The sequence below is a fragment of the Schistocerca serialis genome, chromosome 10 (assembly GCF_023864345.2).
Source record: "Schistocerca serialis cubense isolate TAMUIC-IGC-003099 chromosome 10, iqSchSeri2.2, whole genome shotgun sequence".
NCBI lineage: Eukaryota > Metazoa > Arthropoda > Insecta > Orthoptera > Acrididae > Schistocerca > Schistocerca serialis.
This window is the reverse complement of record NC_064647.1, coordinates 44,064,226-44,086,114: the sequence shown is the minus strand read 5'-3', so window position 1 is coordinate 44,086,114 and position 21,889 is coordinate 44,064,226. Positions and strand designations below refer to the sequence as shown.

At 42.1% G+C, this 21,889-nt stretch overlaps 1 long non-coding RNA gene and 1 other non-coding gene across 2 annotated transcripts; one reads left to right on the top strand and one right to left on the bottom strand.

Annotated features, from left to right (window-relative positions):
- Positions 1 to 2,003: 2,003 nt before the first annotated feature.
- Trnaa-cgc (transfer RNA alanine (anticodon CGC)) lies at positions 2,004 to 2,076 on the bottom strand. The gene has a single exon. It is a non-coding gene; the product is annotated as a tRNA-Ala (tRNA).
- Positions 2,077 to 5,306: 3,230 nt separating this feature from the next.
- On the top strand, positions 5,307 to 5,913 carry LOC126425209 (uncharacterized). Its single transcript, XR_007576270.1, has 3 exons — positions 5,307 to 5,387; positions 5,543 to 5,654; positions 5,761 to 5,913. It is a non-coding gene; the product is annotated as an uncharacterized LOC126425209 (long non-coding RNA).
- Positions 5,914 to 21,889: the final 15,976 nt, after the last annotated feature.

Below are 21,889 nucleotides of genomic sequence, written 5' to 3'. Positions count from 1 at the left end.
AAAGGTCGCTTCGTCGGAAAAGGCAATTCGTCTGATACAACCATCATCGTCCTCAATATGTGATAGCATTCCGACCGCAAAGTCATATCGACGTGTACTGTCATTGGGCAACAATGGAAGTGGAGGTTTACTGATGTGTGAAAAAAACTTTGATACTTTGTAAACAATTAGACACCAGTTACATATTTGTATCTTACTTCAAGCCCGAGTCATCAATTTATGTAATCAGGGAAAGACTTTTCGGACACCCTGTAGTCCGCTGTGGTATTTTTCAGTCGGCACTATTCTCTTCATTTCGGCATAATCGTGATGTTAGTGCTGTTTACCCACGCTATTTATTCGTGGCATGAAGGTCGTTCACAGGTTCAGTGGCTCTATGCCCCCCCCCCTCACCCCACCCCCTCCCCCAAAATAAAAAAGGCAGTCAAGCGATCTATCAGCACCAGACTTTAAAAACGAATGAGAAATTACAGAAGAGAAGGATGAGAACTCTCAACATTTGTTATACAGTCGCATAAGCGGCAAGAAGTGCTAATTTGCTGGGAAACAATAATACAATAACGTGCAGAAAAAATTTAAAGATGTAGTTGACAATGAAACAGCAAAAAGTAACAACGATTGGAAGATTGGATTCACTACTGAGACATCAACAAGCGATTCGTGCTAAATTCGCAGAGATGCAGCACACGAAGAAATTGGTGGTATCAGTAGTTAAATTTCTGAAGTCACAAGAGTTATTGCACTCTCAGTTACAACAGTTTACGGTAGCACTGAACGAAGAGCATGGAGACTTTATATATTACTGAAAAGTACATTGGTTTGGTCAAGTGGCATTCCTGGAACGATTTTTAGCGTTTAAACTCGGTATTGTTGAATTCATGAAGGAAAAAAACTGCATGAACAAAAATGAGACCTCACATTTTAAGTCGACTTGACCGCACACTGCCTACATACAATAAGACACTGTAATGTGACAAACAACATCTTTCTGTTTTGATGGAGATGCATTTAAAATGAATGGAGGTTAGAAGAATCCATTGAGGTCTTGAAAGAATTGCAAGGATATTTTCCTAAACGTTCTGAGGACACAACCCATATTAAAACTGTTTTCTGGCTCATTTCGAGACCGTTTACCGTTCCTGCTGAAAGCATCCCTGCGCATGTGCAGATTAACTGGTACACCAGGAAGGTAACTCTCTTTTTAACGACAAATTTTACATTAAAACTGTCCAGGATATCTACATTGCTTTCTTCAGTAGCCTCCATGTCTTCATAATTAGCTTCAAAAGTGCTACAATATTTCAATCGACATATTTGCGTGAAATATCTGTTTCTGATTATCAAACTAAATAAGTCACAATTATGTGGCAACATGAGTGCTCAAATGTTTGAAATTGTCTGCATCTGTCTTTATGCTGACAGTTCATACGAGACAAGAATTCTATTATATCTTAAATGGGTCAAAAACAGTTAAATAATACTGAAAGTTTGTTTTCTTTGTGACATATGTCATAGAGAAATGTGCAATATAAAACTAAGTCCTATGTAGTGCGACTATACCTACAGTTAAATGCGGCGCATTCTCAGTCCACCCTCCAAGCGCTCAGGCAGTGTGGTGTGGCGGTGGGAAAAATGTGCAGCGAGGCTGAGCGCTATGGCATTCATACAACGGCACAGCCTTTGAGACAAAATCTTGGCTGGCCCTATACTAAAGGAAGCCAGAATAGATGCCTGCGAAAATGGAATGGACGGAAATGTTTCTCTGGTAAATACTCCTGAACAAGAAAAGAAGATATTCTATAATTTGTTAATGGACAACATCATCTGAAGGTGGTGGTGGTGGTTAGTGTTTAACTTCCCGTCGACAACGAGGTCATTAGAGACGGAGCGCAAGCTCGGGTTAGGGATGGATTGGGATGGAAATCGGCCGTGCCCTTTCAAAGGAACCATCCCGGCATTTGCCTGAAACGATTTAGGGAAATCACGGAAAACCTAAATCAGGATGGCCGGAGACGGGATTGAACCGTCGTCCTCCCGAATGCGAGTCCAGTGTGCTAACCACTGCACCACCTCGCTCGGTCATCTGAAGGCATTAGAGATGTCAAGTAGCATATTATTGATGTGGGAGGAAAACATCAAGAGCCAAAGAAAAAAAATTAAACAAAAATTTGGCAAGTAGATAGCGCTGTGTTTACGAACAGATGGGGACCACACACAGCTTTTTCTCAGTTTGCATCCGAAACTTTCTCCATGAACGATCACATGCTGCTAGCAAACTTCTCTTAGAGGAACGATAACTGTGCTCCAGTAGCAATGCAGAATATCCGGACACTCACCACCACGATTTTTAAAGACGCAAATGTTCTCCACTATGAGTGAGTGGGAGATGTGTGAAGAAACATTTAACATCAAACGTTAGGTGCAGTTCCCACCGAGGCAATATGACGCATGATACGTGATGTGACTCACGATATGTTGTAGAAGTGTCAGGATTGATGGAAAAGCAGATGAAGCGACCTAACTGGTTCTCACTGGGACGACAGCATTACGACATCGACATATACATCTGTCTTATCGGCTGGCACAACGTGGAGAGCCAGTTACAAGAAGCAGCTGTAACATATGATGGAAACATCGAGTCATCACATGTATCTCAAAAAATTGTTTTATATAAATGAACGACAAGCACGTCTGTCTTTTTACATAGGTACCAGTAAAGAATTTACTTTTTGCGTAATACATTAAAAACCACGAGTTTTAGAGACGCAACTGTTCTCCTCTATGCAATCTTTCTCATTGGATCCTAAAGAAAGTATTCGGTAACACAAAATCACTAGCGTTGCGCCGACACGCGACTGTTATCCTCTGTATACAGGGTGTGAATTTTAAGTTGACAAACCAGAATAACTCGAAAAACATGCTTCTCACGAAAAAATGTGTAGAATCCAAAGTTGATTGTTTTAGAGGGGGACATCTGCTGGTGCTAAAAGTAACCCGCTCCCTCTCTACCCATTTGTTTGATAAAAGCTGTGTGGCCTCATGACCACGGAACAAACTAAACTTACCCGAATCTGCGGAAAAAATTAATATTCCGGTCAACATTAGTAAAACTCTAATTCGTCTCTTTTAGCGAATCAGAATTTATGAACTAAATAAGTATCTTTTATCTATTCGTAACCATTTTCCAAGCAAAAATGAGAACATGGATTCTCTTGAATTACAGCGCCAGCTACCAAGAATCCAAACAAATGTTTAAGACAAAATGTACGTAGTTTTTTTATGTAGAATCTGATTCTACAATAAAAAATGGGGGTTCCCAGTTGAAATTTTAAAGTTGCCTCTCGCGCCACCCCCAAGGGGCTGGGGTGGTGGGCTAATTTTAGCACCAGAAGATGTCCCTCTCGAAAGTAATCAACTTTGGATTCTACACATTTTTTCGTGTGAAGCTTATTTTTCGAGTTATTCTGGTTTGTAAACTTAAAACTTACACCCTGTATATACGGTGTCCATAATTTAAGTTCCAGTTTCAAAACGAAAAAGAAGTAGAACCACTGCTCAGTATGATGTCAGATTGAACAGCATATTATTGACGTAGGGAGAAACGTCATGAAAAAAAAAAAAAATTATTGAGGAAAATTTTGCCAACAGATGGCGGAGTAGGTGTCTTAAAGTAAATGGGGTTGGCTATATAAATGACAGATGAATCGCTATATGATGGCTGATGATCTGAGCTGCATATTATACCATCTGCACTGTTCAATGTGCATGAGTGCACGGATTCGGAAGCCCACAGTTCCGGCACTATTAATTAGGTAAGCCCATCCGTCATGGCACATCGGATGGGAAAAAACGCCGGCCGAAGTGGCCGTGCGGTTAAAGGCGCTGAAGTCTGGAACCGCAAGACCGCTACGGTCGCAGGTTCGAATCCTGCCTCGGGCATGGATGTTTGTGATGTCCTTAGGTTAGTTAGGTTTAACTAGTTCTAAGTTCTAGGGGACTAATGACCTCAGCAGTTGAGTCCCATAGTGCTCAGAGCCATTTGAACCATTTTTTTGGGAAAAAACGGGTTTCAGTTGTCCTAAGCCAAAGACTGCATAAAACAGAAAAGACATCAGTTTTTAATTGGGCGAAAAACCACAAAAAGCAAAATGACGTCGGCTTTTAACTGTCCTGGGGCTATTTGCTTAATTTGTACACAGAATGTTCCGTAGCCATTCGTTGTCCCCTTCCGTGGGAGAAATTCCAGAGCGAACGTCTGTCTTGGTGGCAGATCAACAGGAAGAGACTCTTGAACATGGGTGATTGCGTGTGGATAGCACTGTAGGATATTTGGCACCATGCTCACAGGCGTGTTCAACGTTCGGGCAATTCCCCGTGCACTACATGTTTGTATACAACCATGCGACCCCTCCAATAGTGCTGTGGCCACATCGACAGACGTCGAATCAACTGCTTGGCCTCTGCCGCATTGCAGTTCAAAAGAATGTATCTCTTCGAATCTTGTGAAAATTTTCTCCAGGCTCTTACCAGACGTCAGTGCGTTCGTTCACATCCTTGAGTGCCCAGAACATCTACGGGGCCAATGGAGCACAGTCACCGTTACTGTAACAGAACTTCATTAACAGCACGCTGTCGTTCATGGAGAGAGTCTCGGACGGACTGTGTAACAGCCGCGCGCTCCGCGTCTGTTGATCAGCACAGCGCCATCCGCTGGCCAAATTTTCGTTGATTTTTTATTTTTTATTTATTTATATTTTTTTGTTCCACGATGTTCCCTCCTACGTCAGTAACATGCTGTTGCAATTTGACGTCATTCAGAGGAATGGTTCTCTTGCTACAGCGTTTTGAAACTGAAACTTCATTTATGGACACCGTGCACACGGATCGTGGCTCGTGAATGAAATTAGTATACAAGTAATCAATAAAATGTGTGCATTCGAATTTGACAACTGAGTGCGAAGGGCATAGCACGAAATGAAATGATAAATGTTGAAAGGTGGCTACACTGAGTCACAGCGCCAGAGATTGCGCCAAAGAGTTTTATTTCGCCGCCTCCACCAACGCCACCTAGGAACAAGGCCTCACATCGTGAGTCTAAGGAGCCTGTGACGTCACGGGTAGGGGTCTGAGAAGCTAGGTACCGACTACCGACACACGTGATTCGTAGCGTTTCCATATTGTACTTTGTGCTGTTCGTGAGTGCCGAGTGGTTATTTGATCTATACTCAGTTACGATGCCCCGAAGGTGTTGTATGCTGAATTGCAGGGGCAATTACGATAATGGACCTAAAGTCAGTGTATTTTGTTTTCCATCTGACGAGAATTTAAGACGAAAATGGTTATCGGCTGTTCACAGACAAGACTGGACACCGAGTAAGCACTCTGTTGTAAGTATCAGTGTATTTGTTTGGTTAGTGTGTCGTAGTTACTTGAAATGTAGTACAGCTAAACAACATACAGTAAACAGAAGAACGTATTTATAATCTCATACCTCATTAATTTTCGTTATATGTTTTAAAGAGAACTGTATGCTTGTTTTTAGATATGTGAACCGCATTTCAACAAGGACGATATTTTAAACAGTACCAGCATGTATGACCCGAAAACTGGTATACTCTTGACAGCACCGTTGGATCGTCGACGCTTGAGAAAAGGTGAGTTACGAAACACGCTCTTAGTAAAGTACAGTGGCATAAGAACTATCTTTATTTCACTTATATGCTGTGAGATCGGTTTCATACTTCGTTATTAATTTTTCAGATGCAATCCCATCGAAGTTGCCTGGATGTCCATCTTACTTGTCGAGTCATCAAATTGCAGTACGAGAGGATCCAGAAATTCGTAGGGGGCGTTTAGAAAATCGTGCTCTTCAAATTGCTATCCAAGAAAGTGTGGACACACATGCGAAAATGATTGATGCGATATCGTTCATAGTTTAGAACAAATGAAAACAAAGTTGAGTGAATGTGAAAAGCACAGTGACTGGGTAGTGGTAAACAAATCTGACAGTGTGAGCCTAATGTTACTAAAGCATAATCCTTACCCAAGAATTTTTTGCCACGTAGTTATAAGCAGTGGTTTATTACTCAGTGTCTTCAATAATGATATTGAAGTGAAATGTATTGGAAACATGAAATTTCCCATGAAAGTAAACAACATACAGGTGGTAAGTGATGTTCTTAAGAACATTTATCTTCTGTATAATAGTTCTGAGGCTCCTGTAGATAACATTTTGTCTTTAATTGACCAGTTATTGCAAAATTTTTTAGAAAAGTTACCAGGAAACGAAAGTAAAATTACATTTTTGAAGGAACAGATTTCATTTTTGAAGTGCAGAAGTTCAACTCAATTTAGGTATGATACTAACTCTATGATAATGTGGTCATTAGTACATTCTATAAGCCCACATGCTTACAAATTTTTGAGTAACACTGACAGTTTTTCTATGCCTAGTCCTAACACCCTTTCAAGGCTTTGTAGTAAACTCTCAACAAATCCTGTCATTGAGCAACAGGGTCATCAGTTTATGAGCTACATCACAAATAAAGTAGGTACTTTATCCTCAGATGATAAAACTGTGCTCCTGTTGATGGATGAAATTCATCTAAAGTCTCAGCTTGATTACAAAGCTGGAAATGTTGTAGGATGTGCCTTTAACACTGAAAAATTTTTGTGTGTAACCAGCGCCTATGGAATCACCTTGCAAGGATGTGGTATCTGTTCTGCCAGTTCATACTATTCAGGGTGATGTTCTGTTCTCTTACATTAAAGCAGTCATTGTTAAATTAGAAGCAATTGGATTTGAGGTGGTTGGTATAGTAGCAGACAATAATGCAATTAATAAGAAAGCAATGTCTAAGTTTTCTACTCCTCCAGATGTGAAAATAAAGTATGATCACCCTGTACAGTCTTCTCCAAATCGCCCATTGTATTATTTTGTGGACACTGTCCATATTTTGAAATGTATCCGCAATAACTGGTTTAACCAAAAGGAGCAGATCTTGTGTTTTCCTGACTTCAGTGACAGTTTGAAGGGAGGTTTGTCTTCTGTTGGAGCACTGAAAGAATTGCACTTGATAGAAAAAGATGAACTATTGCAATATGGCAGTTCCTTAACCTTGAAGTCTCTATTTCCTAACTCAATTGAGCGCCAAAATGTCAAGTTAGTGTTACGTATTTTCAGTGATACGACAGTTGTTGCTTTGGACACATTTGGTTCAAAGAAAGCAATTAGCAACTGGGAAAGTACTGCAACATTCATAAAAATAATAAATAGTTGGTGGGATATTGTAAATGTGAAAACATTACTCAAGGGACAGAGGTTAAGAAATATTTTCCAAGAACCTGTGACTAGTAAATCCCGTCACATACAAGAATTCTTACAGTGCTTCATCTCATGGTTATGTTCTTGGGAAGAGTGTAGTGATGAAAGAAAACTTACTCGGGAGACACATAACGCTTTGAAACACACAACTGCTGCTTTGATAGACTTCAGTGACTACTGGCTTTCTGAGAAAAACAGATCATATTTGCTGTTAGGAAAAGTACAGACAGACAGTTTAGAAGACAGGTTCAGCAAATACCGCCAGCTATGTGGGGGAAATTATCATGTTTCTCTAAGACAAGTTTTTGAAACTGAACAAAAACTAAGGGCACAGTCTATGTTTTCCCTTGTGCTTCGGTCGAAAGTAGTTGGGGATGTTGTTATTAAGACCACTGATGTTTTTTCTATTCATACTGAAATTCAGGGATTAAAAGAAACATCAATACCAGAATTTTTAAATGTAGCAGTAGATGAAAATGATGTTGATGGAATAGATGAGAAAACTTGGCCACTGTTGCATTACATAGCAGGTTACTGCTCAAACCAAGCTATTAAAAAAAACCATTGTGAATATTGTAAGGTATTCCTTACTACAGATGAAATGAAGCAGAGTGGTGATGATTTGATTATGGTAAAAGACAGAGGAGGGTTGACATATCCTGCAGATGATGTAGTAGTGTGTGTGACATATGTCTATTTAACTCTACAGAAAATTCTGAAAGACCAGGAAATTTTATTTTTAGAACAGGCAAATCAGAGAAATGTACTTGTGAAGGTAGCATCCCACAATATTCCCAGCAATCTTTTTTATGGGTTTCACTGTAAAAATAAACACCCAATTGATTCAGTCATGAATTGCATACTGTTTTGCTGTGCAAATGTTTTGCTAAACAATTACACCAAGAGGAGAAATGATGAAACTACTGTTAAAAATGTAACTGTGTACAAAAGATTGAAAAAATGTTAAATTATACTGTTTGGGGGCTTGGGAAGATGATGTGAAATAAATGTTTATTTCTATTTTCTGTTTTTATTTCATGCACTGTATCCCATACATCTTGTTGGTAAATGTTATGTATTCTGCTCTCTTCGATATGGTGCAGCCGTAAACATGAGGCTTTGCTACAGATTACTTTGTTACCACAAATTCTCTGTGAAACCCCAATCTCAGAGAATTAGGGGAATAGTCTTTTCTGTTCATCAGTAAATATATAATTAATGCTGCTCCTGCTCTGTGGTTGACAAGTTTTTCTATATATTTTTGTCCAGTCAGTAAATTAATTATTCTCACAAGGAGAACAATTCATTGCTAGTATTAGCATGCTAGTCTGCCATCATCATAAGTAAAAATTAATCTGCAGAACAGGTCCAGTCTGTCAATACAACCAATATTTCGGGGAGGAGGGGGGGAGGACAATACATAACTTAAGCCATTCTTCATTTGAGAGAAATTGATAAAGTTTTTGGAGTTTGGAATAGCAGTGCTTTTTTTCCTCTGGGACAACATTAAATAGTGAATAGTAAAAGAATTTAATTGTCATTTAGCTATTGCAGCAATAGACAGTCAAATTACAAATGTTTAAAAAGTATACAGCATGTATACAAAAATTACTTTACACAAATTAAAAAACAATGTTACAACAGATTTTCCATAAAGTAAAATATTCAAGCTAAAACGATTTGTGTAGTACATCTTAAATTGAAATCATTAAGGAAATTATGGTACACTCACTGAGCAGTTATCACTGTGATATTTACACTCATACATTCAAGTGAGTAGGGAGGATTTACCGATAACCAACTGTACTACTTGTGGTTGAATAAATCAAATAAAGCTTCTACCCATTCTAGAGGCAGTTTGTTAAACAGCTTCATACTCACTACATTGCTGTTCTATGATTTAGATAATCTGCAGTAAGGTATGTGAAGATGCCTACTATTTCTAGTTCTGGCATTACTGAAGATTGGGATACCACTCATCTGCTTTCACAAATGGCACTATAGATGACATTTTAAATTTTTACAACGCTGTAATACCCATTGCCAATGATCAGTATATCAAATGACAAGTATTTTAATTAAAAGATGGGGATCAGTATGTGAATGGATGAATATAAATGGATCAGTTTGTACAATAAAAAGTAATAACAGGTTCTTAAGATGTGTCATTACATGTAGCTGATGGGTGGTGTCCCATTCTTCAGTTAAACCCCAGTTCCATGAGAGTGTAAATCCTGCCTAAGCTGGTATTCTGCTAAGTTAGTCTTTGTATACAGTAGAACAGTGTAAATGTGCAAGTTTATAACAGTTAATGTTTTCAAGCTGATAAACAATGGCTTACAGTGGGCAAGTTTGTCAGAGTTTGTAATAATTCTAATGTGTGGTTCCCATGTCAATTTATAATACCTAATAACTTAACACTACCTAGTCTTCTACTGGCAGATCTCTTAAACTAAGTAGTATGTAGAAGGTTCAGTGAAGTTTGCACAAGTTTCTGTACGGTAATGTTTTCTTAAGTATAAAACTGTAGATGACTGCCAAATGAGGTATCTATCATACGAAACTAGAATTTGACATAGATACAAGTCCCTGAGTACCTGCTTCGATTCATTGTCAGCCTTTCCAATTACGGTACCTCATTTTCAATTAAATTATGCAAGGTGACTTACACTGTGAAAATAGTGCTGTCAGAGTTATGGAATTAGAAATTCGCATTTTCAAAACGCGAGTGACGGAAATTACGAAAAAGTATTTTCACCTTTGGAGCTATAGTTTACGAAATTTGAACTATTTTATTCTCCAGTGAGAAGGATTAGCGTTTGTTTACAGATTTGTGTATAAAACACTATGAGTAGTCTACCAGGAAACTGTTTAATGTTTTCATATACGTGGCGCAGAGCCTAACAAGCCGCTCGGTATTTCAGACCCCTAGTCGTGACGTCACTAGTCGCGCTGTGAGGCCTTGTTCCTAGGTGGCGTTGCCTCCACTGGCAGTGCTTGTTCAGAAGTTGCTGTGGGAAGTAGTAGTTCTGAAGTTGCCGTGACTAGTCGTGAGCATGTCGTGTGCAGTTGTTCTGATGGGCTAGACAGCCGATGCTGTTCGAATGGGGATGTGTTAACACAATTAAATAATTAAGTCCCCAGCAACTATAAAAGCTACGAAACAAAAACTACGAAAGAACAAAGCACAAGTGTAACTGTTCTGTGAGTGGAAGTGTGATTCAACGTACACATGTGGCACGGTACTTCCTCAATAAGACAAGGTATTTTAAGGACCATTTACACTGAAGTGATTAAAGAAAAACAGAAATACTATAATTGCACATAGAAACCAGAATTACACTCTAATACATAAGCACAAGCCAGATGCTTTGTTGACTGAACCTGTGACCAAGAGACATTGTTAGTTAGGAAACTTGAAATTAAAAAAAAATGTTTTTTTTACCTTCATATATACTGATGAAAATACACTCTGATCATTACAACATCCCCATTCGAACAGCATCGGCTGTCTAGCCCATCAGAACAACTGCACACGACATGCTCACAACTAGTGACGGCAACTTCAGAACTACTACTTCGCACAGCAACTTCTGAACAAGCACTGCCAGTGGAGGCGGCGGAATAAAACTCTTTGGCGCAATCTCTGGCGCTGTGACTCAGTGTAGCCACCTTTCAATGTGCATACAAGCAAACAAACGAATCTAATACTGCGTGTAGCGTGTACTGTTGCCATTAACATACTGTCTCCTGCTAAGACGAGTAATTTCGTGTTGGAGTTTTGTTGTGTGCTGTTTAAAACTTGTTTTTCATCGGACGACGATCTGGAGTGAGACTTAATGTCACGCTCCACCGCAGCCTGTGACGTCAGCACCTTTAAATTCATGGATAGTCCCGGACGCGTGACAATAACAACCGAGCGCTGTAAACATCGTCTGATCCGGGCTAATACGATCTCAAGCGCAAGAGCGCCCATACGATAATTTGTAGGGAGAAGGGGGGAGGGGGTCAGCAGTCGTAGGGGTACGGAATATTTCGAATGTTTTGGAATACGAATGGTGATTTTTAAGCAGCCATAAAGAGTTCCATTCCTGACTCTGTTACAAACCTGCTTAATATCGACTTAAATGTCATTTTCTTAACAGAGTAACATCCGACTGTGTTATATTTTTCTCTCCCTGAGATATACGGCGGGGAAAGGGGGGGGGGGGGGGCTGAACCGTGGCACAGGCCGTGTGACGGCAGCTGAACAGCTGAACATGTTCATAGTGCACCATTTGAAAAGTGCTGCGAACAATTGTCAAATGGTATCACTAAAAACTTCAATCAATGTTGATGGAGTTCCCCTGTACTGTGAACTCGTCATTATGTTCTATGGCTTCACGTAACAGTTGATGATTTGTCCATTTTTCTTTGAAGAACTCTTCAAAAGTGGTTCAAATGGCTCAGAGCACTATGGGACTAAACAATTGAGGTCATCAGTGCCCCAGAACTTAGAACTACTTAAACCTAACTAACCTAAGGACATCACACACATCCATGCCCGAGGCCGGATTCGAACCTGCGACCGTAGCGGTCGCGCGGCTCCAGACTGAAGCGCCTACGTTGTAGCCGACCGGTTCTAGGCGCTTCAGTCCGGAACCGCGCTGCTGCTACGGCCGCAGGTTGGAATCCTGCGAAGGGCATGGATGTGTGTGATGTCTTTAGGTTAGATAGGTTTAAGTAGTTGTACGTTTAGGGGACTGATTACCTCAGACGGTAAGTCCCATAGTGCTCAGAGTCATTTGAACCATTTGAAGCGCCTAGAACCGCTCGACCACCTAGGGCCGGCAAAGAACTGCTTCGTCGATTGTGATCCCTGCTCTGTGGCAGAAAGGTACTTTGAACTGAGCTGTTCTAATGCACGATGCAGCTCCACCTCACACTGCTCGTGACGTACACTATGTGATCAAAAGTATCCGGACACCCCCAAAAACATACGTTTTCCATATCAGGTGCATTGTGCTGACTCCTACTGCCCGGTACTCCATACCAGCGACCTCAGGAGTCACTGGGCTTCCTGAAAGAGCAGAATGGGGCGCTCCACGGAACTCACGGACTTGGAACATGGTCGGGTGATTGGGTGTCACTTGTGTCATACGTCTGTAAGCGAGATTTCCACACTCCTCACTCCTAACATCCCTAGGCCCACTGTTTCCGGTGTGATAAGTGGAAACGTGAAGAGACACGTATAGCACAAAAGCGTACAGGCCGACCTCGTCTGTTGACTGACAGAGACTGCCGACATTTGAATAGGGTCCTAACGTATAATAGTCAGACATCTGTCCAGACCATCACACAGTAATTCCAAACCGAATAAGGATCCACTGCAGTTAGGCGGGAGGTGAGAAAACTTGGATTTCATGGTCAAGGAGCTGCTCATAAACCACACATCACGGCGATAAATGCCAAAGGTCGCCTCGCTTGGTGTAAGGAGCGTAAACATTGACGATTAAACAGTGGAAAAATGTTGTGTGGAGTGACGAATCACGGTACACAATGCGGCGGTCCGATGACATGGAGTGGGTATGGTGAACGCCCGGTGAACGTCGTCTGCCAGCGTGTGTAGTGCTAACAGTAAAATTCGGAGGCGGTGGTGTTATGGTGTGGTCGTGATACTCACGCGTTATTGTTTTGCGTGGCACTATCACAACACAGGCCTACATTGATATTTTAACCACCTTCTTGCTTCCCGCTGTTGAAGAGCAATTCGGGGATGGGGATTAAATCTTTCAATACGATCGAGCACCTGTTCATAATGCACGGCCTGTGGCGGAGTGGTTACACGACAGTAACATCCCTGTAATGGTCTGGCCTGCACCGGGTCCTCACCTGATTCCTATAAGATGTTTTGGAACGCCGACTTCGTCTGGTCTCACCGACCGACGTCGATACCTCTCCTCAGAGCAGCATTCCTTGAAGAATGGGTTGCCATTCCCCAAGAAACCTTCCAGCACCTGATTGAATGTACGCCTGCGAGAGTGGAAGCTGTCATCAAGGCTAAGGATGGGCCAACACCGTAGTGAATTCCAATATTACCGATGGAGGGCGCCACGTACTTGTAAATCTTTTTCACCCAGGTTTCTGGATACTTTTGATCACAAAGTGTATCTCTATCTCGGTTACTCCGTAACACCTTTGGAGAAAACCGAATCATTGGCCGATCGTTTCAAACTGTGTGGTTATCGAGGTGATCAGATTTCAACCTTTTATATTGACAGTAAACTGTGTTTCTTTTACTGGTTTATTTGTTGTTTCTCTTCTGCATATCTTTACACATACTTTCACAAAGAGGCATTGTCCTGCGGTACCTAGTTTTTCATGGTTCAAGTAGCGAAAGTTCCGCTACGACCACCCTCTGTACAGTAACCGCATACGGTCTCAGCAACATTCACCATCTCTCGGGAGAATTCCGGACGTAATTCTTCACTGGATTAATAGAAATTTCTGTACCAACATTTCTGTGCTCTAATTTTGTAAAATTGGGATTGGTTTAATGTGTAAATGCGAATAATAAGCAGATTCAGGTGTTACCAGAATTCTTCACGAACCATTAGCCTCGGACACAATAGCGTTAATTTTCAGTTTATACAATCATTTGCTGCCTATATTACCATATGATTAAATTATAGTGCGAATTGGGGCATCGCTCTAACAGAGCGTTAATTAGTTGAGCCACACTGGATTTCTGTGATAAGTAGTTAAATTCTGGCAATGTTAGATTAAGCTCGAAGATGTGGATATTGATCGGGTTAGCTGTGGAGATACAACAGTTTATTTGGGAAGAAGAGTTGTTTAGCAGGGAAAAGATATAATATCAGAGAGAGAGAGAGAGAGAGAAAATAAGAGAGTGAAGGGAAAAGTTTTTCTGTGTTATAGCTACTTAGTATCAAGCGAATCAGAAGCACATCCAAAAGGTTGAGGTTCAGAACTGCGCACCAGCTGTGGGGAAACGGCGTAAGGGCAACCAGCTAAGGTGGCGGAACACAAGTTCTGTCTGACCTTCTCACTCCCAGTCCCGCCATTTTATTTTTGTAACGCCTCACACTTTCGTACGTGTCGCTACTTGTCTATACAGGATGAATTGAGATAAATTACAGAAACGGTAGACGCGTCTTTTGTAGCAATCAGCCTCAAGTTTCACATAAAGTGTCAAGTGTCAGTTTGGTTCGATGTGACTACCGTTTGTGATGATGCAATTATTCCATCGGTAATCAGTTTCTTCCCACACTCGTGGCTTAACTTGTGCAACAGTGCCATATTTTCGATTCTTCAAGTCGGCTAAATTGTTTGGTAGGGAAGGAACATACACACGGTCTTTAGTGAAAGCTCAGAGAACGAAATCGACATGTGTCAAGTCTGGAGAGCGAGGTGGGCATTCAATTGGCTCTTCACTGCCAATCCACCTATCTGGGAGGCGATTAATTTTCGAGGAAACCTCGAACTTCTGTGAGGAAATTAGGTGGTGCATTGTCTTTCAGGTTGTTTCATCTTTTGTAATCACTCTATAGTCTCTCAGCTGAAGAGTGGCGGATTGTGCCGCTGACAGCCCTCCCCTCCCCATATGGGCTGGGGAATGAAATTACAATAAAGAAAAAAAAATCCATGTATGTCTATGCATAATTGACACCACTTTCTGCACTCACAACTTATCGTTTGTGCAGATATTTTACAAACGCATGAATTCCTTTTGTGTCCTCTTTTTATACAGTCTAGAACCTGTTTCAGATTACCTTGGCACCATATCTGTTATTTGTGTTAAACTACAAAGTTCCTGATCGTGTAAGTCCTGTATTCCATTCTTCCACATCATCACAGGATCAGTCGCTTACAGCAGAGTCCCTGTGTGGAAGATGTTTCACCAACTTTGCTATCTTTGCAATGAAATACTTCGTTGGTAAAGGTTTACCTTTGTAATGTTTGTTAGATACCTCAAATACCTCTATATGATCCATTTCATAAGCAGTAAATGTAGACAGAATTGCACCACTGCAATCAATCTTCATTAATGTAGTTAGTTAAACAATAAAATATTTTTCTCGGTATTTACGATTGTTATGTGCGCTTTGTTTATCAGGACAGCAATAATATCAATTTCCATCAATACACCACCATGCACAATTTTGACAAAAATCTGGTTGTCTGGATTTAGGTATATCAGGTAGGTCAATCACAATTGCTTTCTGAAACTTCTCCATTTATTATATAAAAAAAATTAAAAATTTGATGTCATTATTTTTATCGATAAATAAATAAATGAAGAATTAGAAAAAGTACTACCAGCACACTGATACTTCTTTCTGAAGTGCAATACGGGGCAAAAAACTAATAGAAAATGAATCATCTGTTTGTAAGAATACGTTTCTGTATACTGTATGGGTCTTACCTGAACAAAACAGTGGAGCTCTTGCTTCGATGAGAGCACGCACTCGATTGGCTGCCGCGGGAAATGCAGCTGATGATATAACTAGCAGTGCAAATTCCGCCTTCCTGTAGGCTCCAACTCTTATCTCTGTCTCATTTCATAATCTCGCTGTACTGCTCGCACATTAGCAGGAAGTAGTTGCTAGCTTAACTGACAGATGGTACTGTGGTTGCGTCCATTCGTAAATTACGGGAATATACTTCGCTTTTCACGTAAATTATTCCTTTTTAATCGTAATTTGACTGTATACTTTAACATTTACATGCTGTTTAGACTTCGTCACTTCAAACAAATGAAATAATGTAAAGGAAATAACGTGTTTGCGTCCGAAATAAACTGTTGAAAATGACTTAATCTGAATCATTTCATTCACTCGAATACCAACTTTCGTACATAGCTACATTAGTCAAACTTCACACAAGCATTGACCAAAGGGAATGCGCATTACTGGAGATCATGAAAACACAATGTGTAAAGAGTGCTGCCATTTGGCTAAACAATCCAACATCCTCGCCTATGTACTTTAATGCAACCCAAAATAAGGAGCACTCTTTTAAGTTAGAGGCAGTTTTCTATGCAGCGCCGTTTACATAGGGTCAGAGGAGTCCGAAACATGAAGTTGTGTGTAGGACAGAGTGAGGGCTGTTTTGCACTTTATTTCAATTGTGCAAACTTCTGAAACTTTGTGTTCGTAATTTTTAAGCAAATTTACAAAAGCTAATGTAATTTTGTAAATATAAGAGATTCTCACTTGAAAAGCTAAATTTACCTTGAAAATGACGCAAGTTTTTAAAATCGATGAGACATGTCTAATAAAGTAGCCATTTTAGAGCTAAAAAGGGTCAATATTAGACATAGCGCCAGGACCTACATTCTATATCTACTCAAGTTGTTGTGGTACAAGCTCTCTCGTAGTAGTCCACATTAGCCTCAGTGCTGGTGAAGTATAAGTCCCGCTATAAACGCTACTGTCAGCGACAGACTGCGCCTGGGTGATTTCCTGGAACTGTGACTGACTGGGTCCTCCAGTCCGCGGTGGCGATCTAAATACTGGTGGTAGAGAGGGGGTTTGTGGCGCGTTGATTGTGAGTGTCTTTGGCCTCTCTGCTGGTATGCGCACTTGATTCAGTGCCTGTTGTCGATCTCTTTGCAACCTCTTTGCCAACCAGTGTGCCGGTGACAGCTTACGCCAGCAAAGCCGAGGTGTAAATAAAATATCTATAATGGCAAACCGTATGTTATTTCTTACTTCATAACCCTCTCATTTAACGTAACTCAGTAGATGAGATGATTGCGCTGTGGTGGCTACAAATATTATTACAAGCGTGTTTTTCCCTATAGACGCCCATTGGATGCCAATAAGTGATGTAGCCAGCATCGTGGCGGGGAGAGTGAAACATAAGCGTCATGGGGACTTTGCTGTAAGCGACTGGTCCTGTGATGGCGTGGAAGAATGGAGTATGGGATTCGTGTCAATGATATCTTTATATTTTAACTCAATTAATGGGTAAGGTGTTGTAGTAGTACTATAGCTAGCGAGACGGTGAACTGAAACTGGTACAGGTATGAGATAGTAGTATATAACCACAAAAAAGTGTGGTGTCACCGCCAGACACCACACTTGCTAGGTGGTAGCTTAAATCGGCCGCGGTCCATTTAGTACATGTCGGACCCGCGTGTCGCCACTGTGTGATCGCAGACCTAGCGCCACCACAAGGCAGGTCTCGATATACGATAGAGCACTCGCCCCAGTTGTACGGACGACATTGCTAGCGACAATACGGACGAAGCCTTCCTCTCATTTGCCGAGAGACAGTTAGAATAGCCTTCTGCTAAGTCCATGGCTACGACCTAGCAAGGCGCCATTAGCCTTACCTAGTTTGAGAGTTATCGTATAAAGGTCTCAAGAAGAAAGCTGTATTCATCAAAGAATAAAAGTTAAGTATAAAGCAGCTACGTACTTTTCTTGCTACCATTCAATAGTTATCCTGTTCCAGACTTGACGCCAGTCGGCGTGTGTGTACGCGTGCCTTTCTTTCGGCTCCCTTCCCAGTGTGGCGTAGCACACTTGTTACGCCACAACAAAAAGGAATCCGTGTTTTTGTAAAATTTCAGCAGAAATGAAGAACTGTGAAAGGAGAAGATGAGGTGTCACTAACACTTAGATCAGACACACCTGTCAAAACAGAGGTCTACATGCAGAGCTTATGCAGCAACAATGTCTGAGCATGAAACACATTTATAATTATTTTCAAGAGGATTCAAAGAAGTTACAGACATGCTAACATTTTCAGCACAAGCACAGTCAACTGTTTTATGTCGGGTAGCAAGAACGCGCTCTGTAGAAGAGAAGACGTAGCACCACTATCGTCATTCTCATGTCGGTACACTGACCACCGTAACTTTAGATCCCAACACCTTATAAGCCTGTTGATCACAGTGAATGTATCACAAAACCCCTGCTAGGTATAATTTTTCGCCAATAACTGCAACTGGTGGCACCAGACAATACAGAGCGAAAATTCCGGGATGGATGGACATGCTCCATTTGTTTCTCTTGCTAGTGGTACCAGTGTGCCTTAGGAAGAGACATGTAATCATCTTATAAGCGACTAGCCATTAAAAACACGATTGCAACGACTATGTTACTGTTCTGGCGTAACCACAAGCGCCGGAAAGAAGACGAAGGACGCAAGACTAGAGAAGGCGGTGAAACGACGTTGGCCAATGGTGCGCAGAATAGCACCACACGGCGACAGGAGCGCCCTCAAACCGATATAAGCGCCGCCCCTGCCAGTCTCAGCCATACATTAATGCAGTATTTGTATGGCCTAGCAATAAGGCCCTCTAAATCCTCGAGCGCCATGCACTCCGTCTTGCCTTCCGTATCCGCCTTCCTTCCCCCACACGGCTCCTGTATGAACTCATCCCCGTCCCCCACCTCCTCCTGTTCCTCCAACATCTCCGCATCCTTTACATTGTCTGCAGGCTTGATCCCCCCACCCTCTGGTTTCCTCCTTCCTCTCCACCCCCCACCCGTTGTCACGCCTCTATCCCTGTATCCCCTCTCTCTCCACCTCCACACCCTCCATCTCCTTCATCAGGGCAATTTCCAGCGCCTCCCCCTCCTGGATGATGAACTTCGCCATGACATCTACCCTTCCTTCCAACTATAACCTGGCCTTGTTCCTCCCCTCCCCAGGGCCTCCTTTTTTCCCCTCCTTCCCCCAGAGTGGATTTTCCTCCTTGCCCCCCCCCCCCCCTGAGACCCTGCACCCCATCCTTGCCTCTTTCCTTCCCACATCCCTCCCTACATGGCCCTCTTCAGCGCGCCCCCCACCTATCTCCCCCCTCCCTTCCCCTCCCTTCGTCCGGTCTCCCTCATCTCCCTGCACCTGGCAGATCCTCCATTTTGATCATTGTCAGTGTGCCACGTCAGTGTTGTGTTTAGTGCTGTTTTTCCTGTGACTCAAGAGGTGTGATTTTAATTGTGTGCTGGCCTTGTACTTAGTGTCACTGTCAGTTTTTATGTGCTACGCCATCCATCGATACTTTTATGCTCCGGTCATACTGTGCCTTGTGTTCTTTTAACTGTCCCAGTGTGTGGCTTTTTGTGTGTGCTATTTTTTTGTGGTTTTTATCTCCATTTTACAGTCGCCCCCTTTTTTCTCTATTGCCTTCCATGATGTTCCCCTTTTGTTATATCTATGTTCACCATGTTTTCTCCTTTGTATATTTTTAAATGTCTTCTATTGTTTGTTCTATATCTTTCGGCTGAAGAGCAGCGCATATGCTGCTGCCAGCCTGCCCTGATGGGAAATTAAAATACAATAAAGGAAAAAAAAACCGGCCTAGCAGAGAGTGCTGAGCTATACACATCCATTCCTTGTTTAGACTATGTCTAGAGCGAAGAATATGCCATTTGCGACACTGATGTAACTCAGAAGTTAAGTATTTTCAATCTGCTTTATTGAAATAAAAGTACGAATGTTATTTGCGTGAATTGTTGTATGGCATTCCGAGAATGCAGCATCCTTTAAGTCACCCTATACGAGACGAATGGGCAAGCTCAACAACTGGCCACGAGAATTCTTCGAATTCCGTGCTGATGGGCAAGGAAATTTGTCTGTTACATTGTGCTGGCGCCTTAGTTCTCTCTTGTCTTTACTTTTCTGGGACGCTCATTACTTTAACAGTTTCTTGTCGTTTTTGCTAATCAGTGTTTTCAGGTGGGCGTTGCTTTTCTTGTCTGTCTGTTACATTTGTGTCTTCCAAAATGCCAACGTCACCTGTCCCAACCCCTGCTGAGGCGCTGCAGCCGCAAGCGTTAGATGCCACACAGGTAATACTGCTGCATCAGTTTCAGATGTAGCAGGTGTCACCATTACTCAACACAGTGCAGCAGCTACTGGCCAATGCTGCCCGCCCTAAGGAACAAGCACTGCCTACTACAGCTGCTATACTACAGTACTCCCCATTAAAATTGCTACACCAAGAACAAATGCAGATGATAAATGGGTATTCGTTGGAGAAATATATTATACTTCAACTGACATGTCATTACATTTTCACGCAATTTGGGTGCATAGATCCTGAGAAATCAGTACCCAGAACAACCACCTCTGGCCATAATAACCGCTCGATACGCCTGGGCAATGAGTCACAGCTTGGATGGCGTGTACAGGTACAGCTGCCCATGCAGCTTCAACACGGTACCACAATTCATCAAGAGTAGTGACTGGTGTATTGCGACAGGCCAGTTGCTCGGCCACCATTGACCAGACGTTTTCAATTGCTGAGAGATCTGGATAATGTGATGCCTAGGGCAGCAGTCGAACATTTTCTGTATCCAGAAAGGCCCGTACAGGACCTGTAACATGCGGTCATGCATTATCCTGCTGAAATGTAGGATTTCGCAGGGATCGAATGAAGGCTAGAGCCACGGGTCGTAACACATCTGAAATGTATTGCCCACTGTTGAAAGTGCAGTCAATGGAAACAAGAGGTGACCGAGACGTGTAACGAATGGCACCCCGTACCATCACGCCAGGTGATACGCCAGTATGGCGAAGACGAATACACGCTTCCAATGTGCGTTAACCGCGATGTCGCCAAACACGGATGCGACCATCATGATGCTGTAAACAGAACATGGATTCATCCAAAAAAATGACGTTTTGCCATTCGTGCACCCAGGTTCGCCGTTGAGTACACCATCGCAGGCTCTCCTGTCTGTGATGCAGCGTCAAGGGTAACTGCAGCATGGTCTCCGAGCTGATAGTCCATGCTGCCGCAAACGTCATCGAACTGTTCCTGCAGATGGTTGTTGTCTTGCAAACGTCCCCATCTGTTGACTCAGGGATCGAGACGTGGCTGCACGATCCGTTACAGCCATGCGGATAAGATGCCTGTCATCTCGACTGCTAGTGATACGAGGCCGTTGAGATCCAGCACGGCGTTCCATATTACCCTACTGAACCCACCGATTCCATATTCTGCTAACAGTCATTGCATCTCGACCAACGCGAGCAGCAATGTCGAGATACGATAAACCGCAATCGCGATAGGCTACAATCCGACCTTTATCAAAGTCGGAAACGTGATGCTACGCATTTATGCTCCTTATACGCGGTATCACAACAACGCTTCACCAGGCAACGCCGGTCAACTGCTGTTTGTGTATGAGAAATTGGTTGGATACATTCCTCATGTCAGCACGTTGTGGGTGTCGCCACCGGCGCCAGCCTTGTGTGAATGCTTTGAAAAGTTAATCATTTGCATATCACAGCATCTTCTTCCTATCGGTTAAATTTCGAGTCTGTCGGACGTCATCTTCGTGGTGTAGCAATTTTAATGGAGAGTAGTGTAACTTTTCGACAGTTTAGAGGACAAGGCAAGGAATGGGTCGAGTAGCTGCACCAGCTCAAGGCCCATATGGATACTCACAACGTTCCAGGTACTGTGAAACTTCCATATCTTTTATCCACGGTAGGAAGTGCAGTGTTCACATTAACTGAAAAACTTTGTCCTAGCGCCACTGCGAGTGAACTTACTTATATTGTAGTGACAGACCCACTATTATGAACAACAATTGAATGTGG